Source organism: Panthera tigris, chromosome F3 (genome assembly GCF_018350195.1).
Source record: "Panthera tigris isolate Pti1 chromosome F3, P.tigris_Pti1_mat1.1, whole genome shotgun sequence".
NCBI lineage: Eukaryota > Metazoa > Chordata > Mammalia > Carnivora > Felidae > Panthera > Panthera tigris.
Window position 1 is genome coordinate 31,074,279 of NC_056678.1, and position 9,461 is coordinate 31,083,739.

The following is a 9,461-nucleotide window of genomic DNA, read 5'->3' on the forward strand; positions in this document are numbered from 1 at the left end:
GACTCATGCCCAAACCATCAGCAGATCTGCTCCTTCCCATCTCCGCCCCACCACCCTGCTTTGAACCACCATCAGCCCTAGTTTAGTTTGTAGGGGTCTTCTCTTTGGTCTCCCTGCTTCCATTCTTGGGCCCTGTGGTCTGTTATAAACTAACTGAGCAGCCAGGCTATCCTGGGAAGATAAAAGTCAGCTGAGGTCCCTGCTCAGCAAAAACCCCTCCAATGACACCCCATCCCAGACATAGTACTGGCCCATGTTACCCCTCCACCTGAGGTCCTGGCCCGCATTCCCTCCCTGCTCCCTCCATGCCAGCCACAGTGGCCCCCCAGTACACCAGGTATAGATGCACTCACACCTTGAGGCCTTGGTATTTGCATCTCCTCTGCTTGGCACACTCCATCCCGCCCCCCCCCCTCCCCCCCCCCCCCTCCCAGGTATCTGCATGCCTGCTCCCCCTCCTCCTGGGCACACCTTCACTCCTCCTCCTTATGCAAACCCCATCTTGCCAGTGAGGAAGTTAGGACCTCCTCAATTTAAATTGCACCCCCCTCCATTTTCTGTCCCCCCTTTCTACTTTATTTTTCTCCATGACACTTACCACCAAACAGGCTATATATTTCATTTATTTTGTTTATTTTTCTCCTCTGACTGGAATATAGTAAGTTCCCCGAGGGTAGAGATTTTTATCAGATGCATAGTAAGGGCTCCGTAAATATTCGGTAAATGTAGAAAGAACAGGAATCAGTGGTTCTGGTGTGTGTGTGTCACCTTTTCCAATGAATGCCGTTGCACTCAGCCAGTGAATGAGAGAGGAAGAGAACACCTTAGATCAAGTTCAATGCCTCCTTGATGAGGGACACTGATCAACTTGAGAGGCACTGAGGCCTAGTGAGGGGAAGGATATCCCAGATAATCACAGAACATGACTTCAGAGCTGGGACTGGATCCCTCACACCCATCTCCCCGAGTGTGTGCTCTGGTGTCCCTGCCACCCACGGCTAGATAGAGGCCACTCCATCCTGACAGCAAGTTCCAGTCTCAAAAGCCACAAATAAGAACGAGGAACAAAGAAAACAAAGAAGTGAGGTGTAGGGAGGGGGGGTATTTTTAGCTTTGTTGGTTTCTAAGTGCATACATATATAGAAAGGTCTATAAGTATGGCTATATATAGTTATTAAATCAGGAAGCAAGTTGAGTGGGGGGTCAGCTTTTCCGGGGGTGGCTGTGAGCCTGTTGCAACACGAACAGTTTTGAATCAGAGTGGCTGATTCTGAGGAAAGTGGCCTGCTGAGTCAACTGGAAGCTGCCTACCTCACGTCAGGAGTCCAGAAAGAGTCCAGGGAGCTATATCCTCCTTTTTCCTCTCCTCAGTCAGCCAGAAGAAGTGGTGAAATTCCAAGGCCCACCCACCCAAAACCCAGTTCCTGGCCAAGGCTTTTATGGTCAAAATCTCCCTTGTGTAGATGGGGATTCTGAAGATGGATGCTGAAGGGAAACCTGGAGCCCCTGCACCCAGCTGACCAGAGACACCTGCCTTTGGCCATCGGGAACTTTCCCAGACCTCAGGCCAGGCTAAAAGATGAGGCCTGGGTCAGCACAGAGCACTTCTTATTAGCCAGACACTGTTCACTACATTTGATCTCATTTCATACAACACCTTACTAGGGAGGTACTTTTATAATCATCTCCATTTCACAGTTGGAGAAACTGAGGCAAAGACTGGATAAGTAATGTACGCAGGTCTCCTCTTAGGTGGCAGACCCAAGCAGTCTAGCCTCACAGTCCAGGCCCTTAACCACGAGCCACACTGGCTAGAGGGCGGGAAACCTGGGTCAGCGCCCAAACTGTGTGGCCTTCATTCATTCAGCAAGTGTTTACTGAGTATTTACTATGTGCATGGTACCTCTGGGCTCTGGGATGTGTGGCTGGCTCCAGGGCTGGAGGCCACAAATCTCTGGCTGGGCAGTGAGCTAAGTGATGAATGTAGAGCATTCTTGTGGAATGGTTGCTTGTGGAAAGTGAATGAGGGCAGGTCTTTCCTCTCACCTGGGGCAGCCTGAGGGAGGTATCCTGATTCGAGCTGTAGAAACAGGGGCTGGTGTCCCTCTGTGCAGCAGGAGAAGGACCAAGCCCTGGAGTTGGGGCAGATCCCTACCCTGGTACAGATTATGTTATAGTTGGGGAGACACAGACAATGACCACAAATAAATGAGATAATTCGGATGGTTACAAAGGCCCTAAAGAAAACAGGGTGATGGGACGGCCCTAGGTTGAACTGTGTTCCCCAAGAAGTTATATGTTGGTGCTGTCCCCTAGAATGTGGCTTTATTTTTTAAGGTAATCGAGTTAAAATGAGATTATGGTGGGCTCCAACCCATTATGACTGGTGTCCATATAAAAAAAGGGAAATCTGGACAGAGGTACATGAGCACAAGGCCACGTGAAGATAAGAGACCGGGGTGATGCGTCGACAAGGAACACCAGATTTCCACAAACAGCTGGAAGCTGGGAGAGAGGCCTGGAACAGATTCTCCTCCGAAGGATCCAGCCTCTCTGACGTCTTTATCTTGGGCTCCTAGCCTCAGGGACTATGAGAAAATAAATCTTTGTTTCTTAAGCCACCCAATCTGTGGTGCTTTGTTGCGCAAGCCCTGACAAACCCATACAGGGACCAAGAGTGTCTGGGGAAGAACAGGATTACTTGAGCTAACACACTGGGCGATGTCTGAGGATGGGACTTTTGGGCTGAGCCTGAACATTGAGAAGGAGACAGTCCTGCGAAGAGCTGCGGAAGATCCACACCCCAGAGATGGAAGCAGACTTGGCATATCTATGGAGAGATGGCAGGGCCAGGTGGCTGGAGCAGGGGGAGTGAGGGCAGAGAGGGTCAAGGTAAGGTCAGATGGAAGGCAGAGGCCAAAGCAGGTAGGGCCTCATGGGACGCGCTGGGAATTTGGATTTCACACTAACAGCAATGGGAAGCCAGTGGAGGGAGTGATGTGAAGCGATTTTCCCCTTCTAAAGATCTCCTTGGCTGCTTCATGGAAAAGGCCCTTGAGGGTCAGGTAGGTGGAGATCGGTTAGCAAATGGGGCTCATGTTCTGCTGAGAAATGAGTGCCCTCAGCCGAGGGTGCTGGAGAGGGGTGGGGGATGGTCTGTGTGGTGATAAACTCTGGAGAACCCTGGTTACTGGAGAACCCCCAACAAGACTTGCCCGTCCTGGGATGAGAGGGAAAGAGAGGCATCGAGGATGATCCCTGGGATTTTAGTCTGAGCCACTGAAAGAACAGCAGTGCTTTTTACAGTGGGAGAAGGAAGGGGGTGGGGAAGGGGGTTTCTTGAAGAGGAAGACTGACAGCCAGCTTCCATCCAGATAAGGTTTATAAGATGAGGCCAAAAGGTAAATTAGAGAGACCTAGTCCCTGTGCTAAGACTCACAGCCTGAGGGAGACAGACATGTTAGCAAATGATAGAAACACCATGTGCCAAGTGGCCGGCTACACACAGCTAAGGGAATTAACTCTGGGGAAGTTGGACAGAAGAGGAAAGGTTTTTGTTTTGTTTTTTCAAAATAATTTCAGACTTACATAAAATGTTGCAAAAATAGTACAAAGAATTCCCGAATATCTTTCACCTAGTTTCCCCAAGTGTTGACATCCTACAAATGTACAGTTCAGTCCTCAAAACGGAAATCAACATCAGCCACAAACCTCCTTCAGATTTCATCAGCTGCCTCACTCATGTACCTCATCGGGTCTGGGAGCCAGTGCAGGGACCCCACGTAGTATTTAGTTGTCATGTTTCCTTAGGCTCCTGGGACAGTTCCTTCATCTTACTCATTCGTGACCTTCATACTTTTGAAGAGTACCAGCCAGTTATTCTGTAGAATGTCCCTCAACTTGGCTGGGTTTGGCTGGTGTTTCCTCAGCACGTGTGTTTTGACAAGAACACCACAGAAGCGATGCTGTGCCCTTCTCAGGGCATTGTATTGGGCAGTACGTACGTGAGGCCAATCTGTTGGGTTTCTTGTTATGTTGACTTTGATCACCTGCCTAAGGCAGTGTCTGCTAGGTTTTTCCGCTGTAAAGATACCATTTTCCGCTTTGCAATTAACAAGCATCTTGTGGGGAAATACTTTGAGATTATGTAAACATCCTGTTTCTTACCACATTTTCACCCACGAATGTTTGTTTCCACTGATGATTCCTGCTTTAAACAATCATTATTGTGAGTGTTTGCCGAACGGTGGCTTTCTATTTCCATTGTGTCTTCTAACATCTATTCATTGGAATTTTGCTGTGAGAAAGAGCTGTCCCCTCTCCCGTATGTATGTATTCAAATACTTGTCTATATTGGATAGACCCATTATTTCTTATTTTGCCTTTAATTTATGTTATAATCTATTTTGATTATTATTTATTTTGTTGATGAAATTACCTCAGATTTGGTCATCTTGAACCCCTTCAAGTTGGCCCCTGTGTTCAAAAGGAAAGTTTTGAGCTGGGTCATAAATGAGGCATAGGGACTTACAGGGAAGAGAGAGAACAGAGGTTCCAGGCTTGAGGGCCTGAGGACAACCCTGGGCATGACACCCAGTGCTCTCTGAAGATGCTGGCCGGCCTCTGGGCCTGCTATTCCTGACCATGAGGGCCAGGAGAATGCAGGAGAATGCAGCCACATGCCTTGCTCAGGGGGAGAGACCTCCACTGATGATGCCCACCCCCCCCCCCCCCACACACACACACAGGACTTCCCTAGGGACAAATTCTCTGGAGATGCGGTTGCTACAGCTATTCCCAGCATTTGGGCTATTAATGCATCTGCCTGGATTTGCTCAAGAGGGGCCCTCCACCAAGCCCATCGACCCCTCCTGCCACTTCCTGCCTGCCACTGCTCTGCCAGATTGGCCATCACTCAGGGCTGTGATGTCCCCACTGGTTGGCCAATGACTGAAGGGTGTTCCCTTCAGCCTGAAGGGCTTATATCAGGGGAAGTAGTGAGGCTCTTGGAGCTATGGAGTGACAGAACCACATGTAGAGACATGTCCTAGAGTCTCATCTGGGTGAGACTGCCTATTGTTTGGTTTGTTGTCATCTTTTCTTTTTTTTTTTTTTAATTTTGAATGTTTATTATTTTGAGAAAGAGACAGAGACAGAGTGTGAGCGGACAAGGGGCAGAGAGAGAGAGAGGGAGACACAGCATCTGAAGCAGGCTCCAGACTCTGAGCTGTCAGCACAAAGCCCAACGCAGGGCTCAAACTCACGAACTGCAAGATCATGACCTGAGCCAAAGTCAGATGCTCACCTGACTGAGCCAACCGGGCACCCCTGTTGTCATATTTTCAATCCAGGTCCCCTGTGAAGTCTTGAGGAATGCCCAATAGTGTGCCTAGTGGGCAGAGGGCAGGAAAGTGGCAGCTGGATGATTGTCAGTCTGGTCCAAGCCTCTGGCAACAGGGATAGAGCTCTGCCCCAAAGGCAGAATGACTTACCTCAGGTCACAGAGACAGTTGGTGGCTAGGGAAGACCCAGTGTTCGGACCCCTCGTGTCCTTCTCACCACTGCACATTCCCAGTCTGTGCTCCTTCTTGTTTCTCAACCGGCTGATGAGGTCACAGTCTGGGTTTATGTGTCCATTTCCCTCCATCCTCCCCAGCAGGCAGAGAGACAGAGGCCCGTCTTCTGGGCCCCCTCTGGGGCAGGGCATCTCAGCACCTGAGCAGCACGGACCCCTCCCCCACAGGGAAGGAGAGCTGTCCTGGGTCTTTCAGCAAGTGCAAGGCTGAGGTCAAGCCCAGGCTCACCTTGCAACCTCTTCTGGCGGGATGCCTGTGACCTCTCCCAGACCTGGCACTGAAGCTGGCATCAGCTGCCATTTCTGCCCTCTCTCATTCCTCTTCCTTCAGTTCAGGATGAGAAACAGGGCCCACTCTTTTTCTCTTACATTTCAAATTAAGCTTAAAGATAGTTAAATATTCACACGATTCAAAATTCAAAAAGTGTAAACGTTGCACTGCAGGAAGTCTCCTTTCCAACTCTGTCTGTTGGACATCTGTCCCCAGAGGCAGTTGCCGTGGTTCGTTTCTCACGGAGCTTTCCAGACAGTCTACATCGGGCCAGCAGACCTGCTCTGTGCAGGAGCAGATAGTAAATTGTTTGGCTTTGCAGGTCCCGCGTCCTGTTTCACGTTGCTCAGCTGCCCTCGTGATGGGGAAGCGGGCACAGATGATACATATGTGAAGAAACGTGGCTGTGTCCCAGCAAAATTTTATGTATGGACACTGAAATTTGGATTTCATGTAATTTTCACCTATTACAAAATAATATTTTTCGTGTTTTTCCAAACATTAAAAAATGTGAAAACCATGCTTACCTCACAGGCTGTACAAAAACTTAGCGTTTTGATGTATGGATAAGTCATGATGTATTTAAACGGTGGCCCATTGATGGACTTTTACGCTGGCTCTGGTCCTTTGTGATCACATAAAATAGCTCAGAGAATACGCTTGCTCATACATCATGTCATGTACAGGCGACGTATCTGCAGGATATATTTGGGGACAAGTCTGATCATATCTGAACAGCCCTTCTTCTCCTCCCAGGTTCCTCCGCCTCCCTTGTCATCTCTTTAAACGTCTTCTTCGTGTTCTCTCAGCAGCAGTCAGTATCAGATGCACTGAGTGCTTCACAAGAACCATCCCTGGCTGTCCCCTCGGCCCTGCCCCAGGCCACCCCTCAAGTGTTTCTTCGACTCCAGCCTCCTAATGGGTCCTCTGCCTTGACTCTCCCCCTGCACCAGCCCTTCCTCACAGAACCGCCCCCAGAGGGATGCATCAAAATCACAAGTGCAACTCTGAAGGCCCCCTGTGCATTTCACAGATCTGTGCAGGCAGAACCACACCCCTCAGGGTGTGTTCTGGGGAAGAATCCCCATCCCCACCCTTCCAACTCTAGCTTAGTCACTAAGAGTAGGACCCTGGAGCCAAAATGGGCTGAATCCTTCGTGCTTCTCAGAGGTTTCCCACTGGGCAAACCAACCTTTCCTTGGTGAGAGCTTAGTTTCCTGACCTGTAAAATGGGCAGAGCAGTAGTCCTCACCTTATAGGGTTATTGTGGGTTAATTCACAGAAAGTACTTAGAAGGGTGGCTGGCACATATTACATGCCCAGTGCATGCTGGCCACCATTATTTTTATTTTCAAACTCAGTCATAGCCTTATCTCCCACGCCCAGCACCCAAGGTTCACTGCTGCTGGCTCCCAACAGTATAGCCTCACTAGACTGTGACCATTTTGAAATCACTCCATGCCAGTGACCTTGCTGTCTCCTGGTCCCTGTGCTTTGTCAGCCTGGGCAAGATCCCCGCACACACACACACAACATGACCCCCCGTTGAAATGCCACTCGGTTTCCAAAGCCCAGCTCAGATGCAGCTCCCTTTCTGGGCCTCAGACTCCACCTCTTTGTACCTCCCCCTCCCCCTCTACTTCTGTGGTTGCCCTTCCACACCTCCTGCACTCATGAGAATTATATATGCGTATGTCCCCCAGCTAGATTGTCAGCTCCCTGCCTGAGGGTAAGGCCTGGGTGTTTTCCATCTCTGAGTCCCCCCCCCCCCCCAGCACTTCACACAGAAACTTGCATGTGGAAAGTGCACAGCAAACGCCTTTAGATTCAACTGCAATCAAGCTCTTTGGGGATATAGAATGTGGACATGGGAAGAAATAATGAACACCGCCCAAGGTGGGACTCAGTACTTCTCCATGGTCTAGAACTCATGCATGTATAAACAAAACGGACTGTTTTCCCGAACCTCAGAGGCAGGCTGGAGGTCTGCTGGCCTCTACGAGTGCATTCCCCATCACACTGCCGATGAGGTAACAAATCCCACAGAACTGCAAACAGCGTTTGCTTTGCCATCCGCATTCACCTGCCTTGCGTAAGAACCTTGCCTAAGTACCAGATGATGGAGAACTTGAGTGCATGGCCTCATCAGCTGTGGGTGCTGAGACATCCTTCGGGAATCTCAAACTTTATGTTCCCCAAAAGTCTAGATTGTTAGGCTCCTTTGCTTTTGACTGAAATCTCCCAGGATACGGTTGTGACCATGTGTGTGACTGGAGCTCAGAAAAGAGGGCAAGGCTGTCAGCCCACATATCCATAGGGACCCACTAGCTTCGTGTAGTAGAAATCTTAACTAACTGCGACATAATCCTGAGGTCCGGCAGACCGTGCCTTCAAGTGTCCCGGGCTCCTTCTACTCTTTTGCTCTGCCGTACTTAGGGTATGACTACCATCCTCAGTGCTGCTGTGTGGTCATGTGACAAGGCCATATCACATGACATCACATTCACATTTCAGGCAAGAAAAAGGGGAAACAGTAAGGGACAGGAGAGCACAGTTGAGTTAGCCTATTCTATTTATTTTTTAATGTTTATTTTTGAGAGAGAAAGAGCATAAGCAGGGGAGGAGAAGAGAGATAGGGAGACAGAGGATCCAAAGCAGGCTCTGTGCTGACAGCAGAGAGCCTGATGCAGGGCTTGAACTCATGAACCATGAGATGGTGAACTGAGCTGAAGTCGGATGCTGAACCAACTGAGCCACCCAGGGACCCCAAGTCTATTTTAAAGCACTTTCTCAGAAGCCCCTCCCAATGACTGTCCTTTACACCTCATTGATCCTAACTGTGATCCATGCACATCCTAACTGCAAAGCAGTCTGGGAAATACAGTTTTTTAGCTTGTCACATTGCTACCCATACATAGAAATTGGGATTCTGTTAGTACAGAAAAGGGGGGAGTAGGGTTGGAGTGGGTAATTCGTGGTCTCTGCCCCACTTGGGGCAGGACTTTCATGAAGGAAGATTCATGGAAGAAATGGACCCCAGGGGGATCAGATAAGAACTTACCATGCACCCAGGCAGTTCAGTAAGTAAGTGAGGGAAGGGAGGCCTCTCCTGTTACCCTCACGCATGATGGAGTAGTTCCAGCACCCGTTTTAGAGATAAGGCAAATGAAACCTAAAGCTGTTCAATACCTCACTCAGGGCCACACAGCTAGTAAATGGCATCCAGATTCAAACCCCAGAATCCACCATGCTCCCTTCACGCCTCCAGGCTCACCTCCCCAGGGAGCTTCTGTAGAGAAAGAAAGAAGAAAGGTCCAGACAGCGTGTATCCGTACCAGGACCTGGACAGGGCTCGGGAGGAATAGGAAATAAAGATTCCTAGAGTGTTCCAAGTGGCCATTTTCGAACATAAAGATGTCTTATTACAGCTAATTCCCAGAAAGATTTAAACTGTAAACTGTTTGACACTTTAAAAAAAGCATCAACATGAAATAAAAGCCAGAAATCAAATGGAAAACTAGGATGAGAGCACCTTTTGTGGGGGACTCCAGAGGCAAGGCAAGGGACAGAGTGGGAGGCCCACTCCAGGCTGGGAGGACCAGCAGGGCAGAGAGG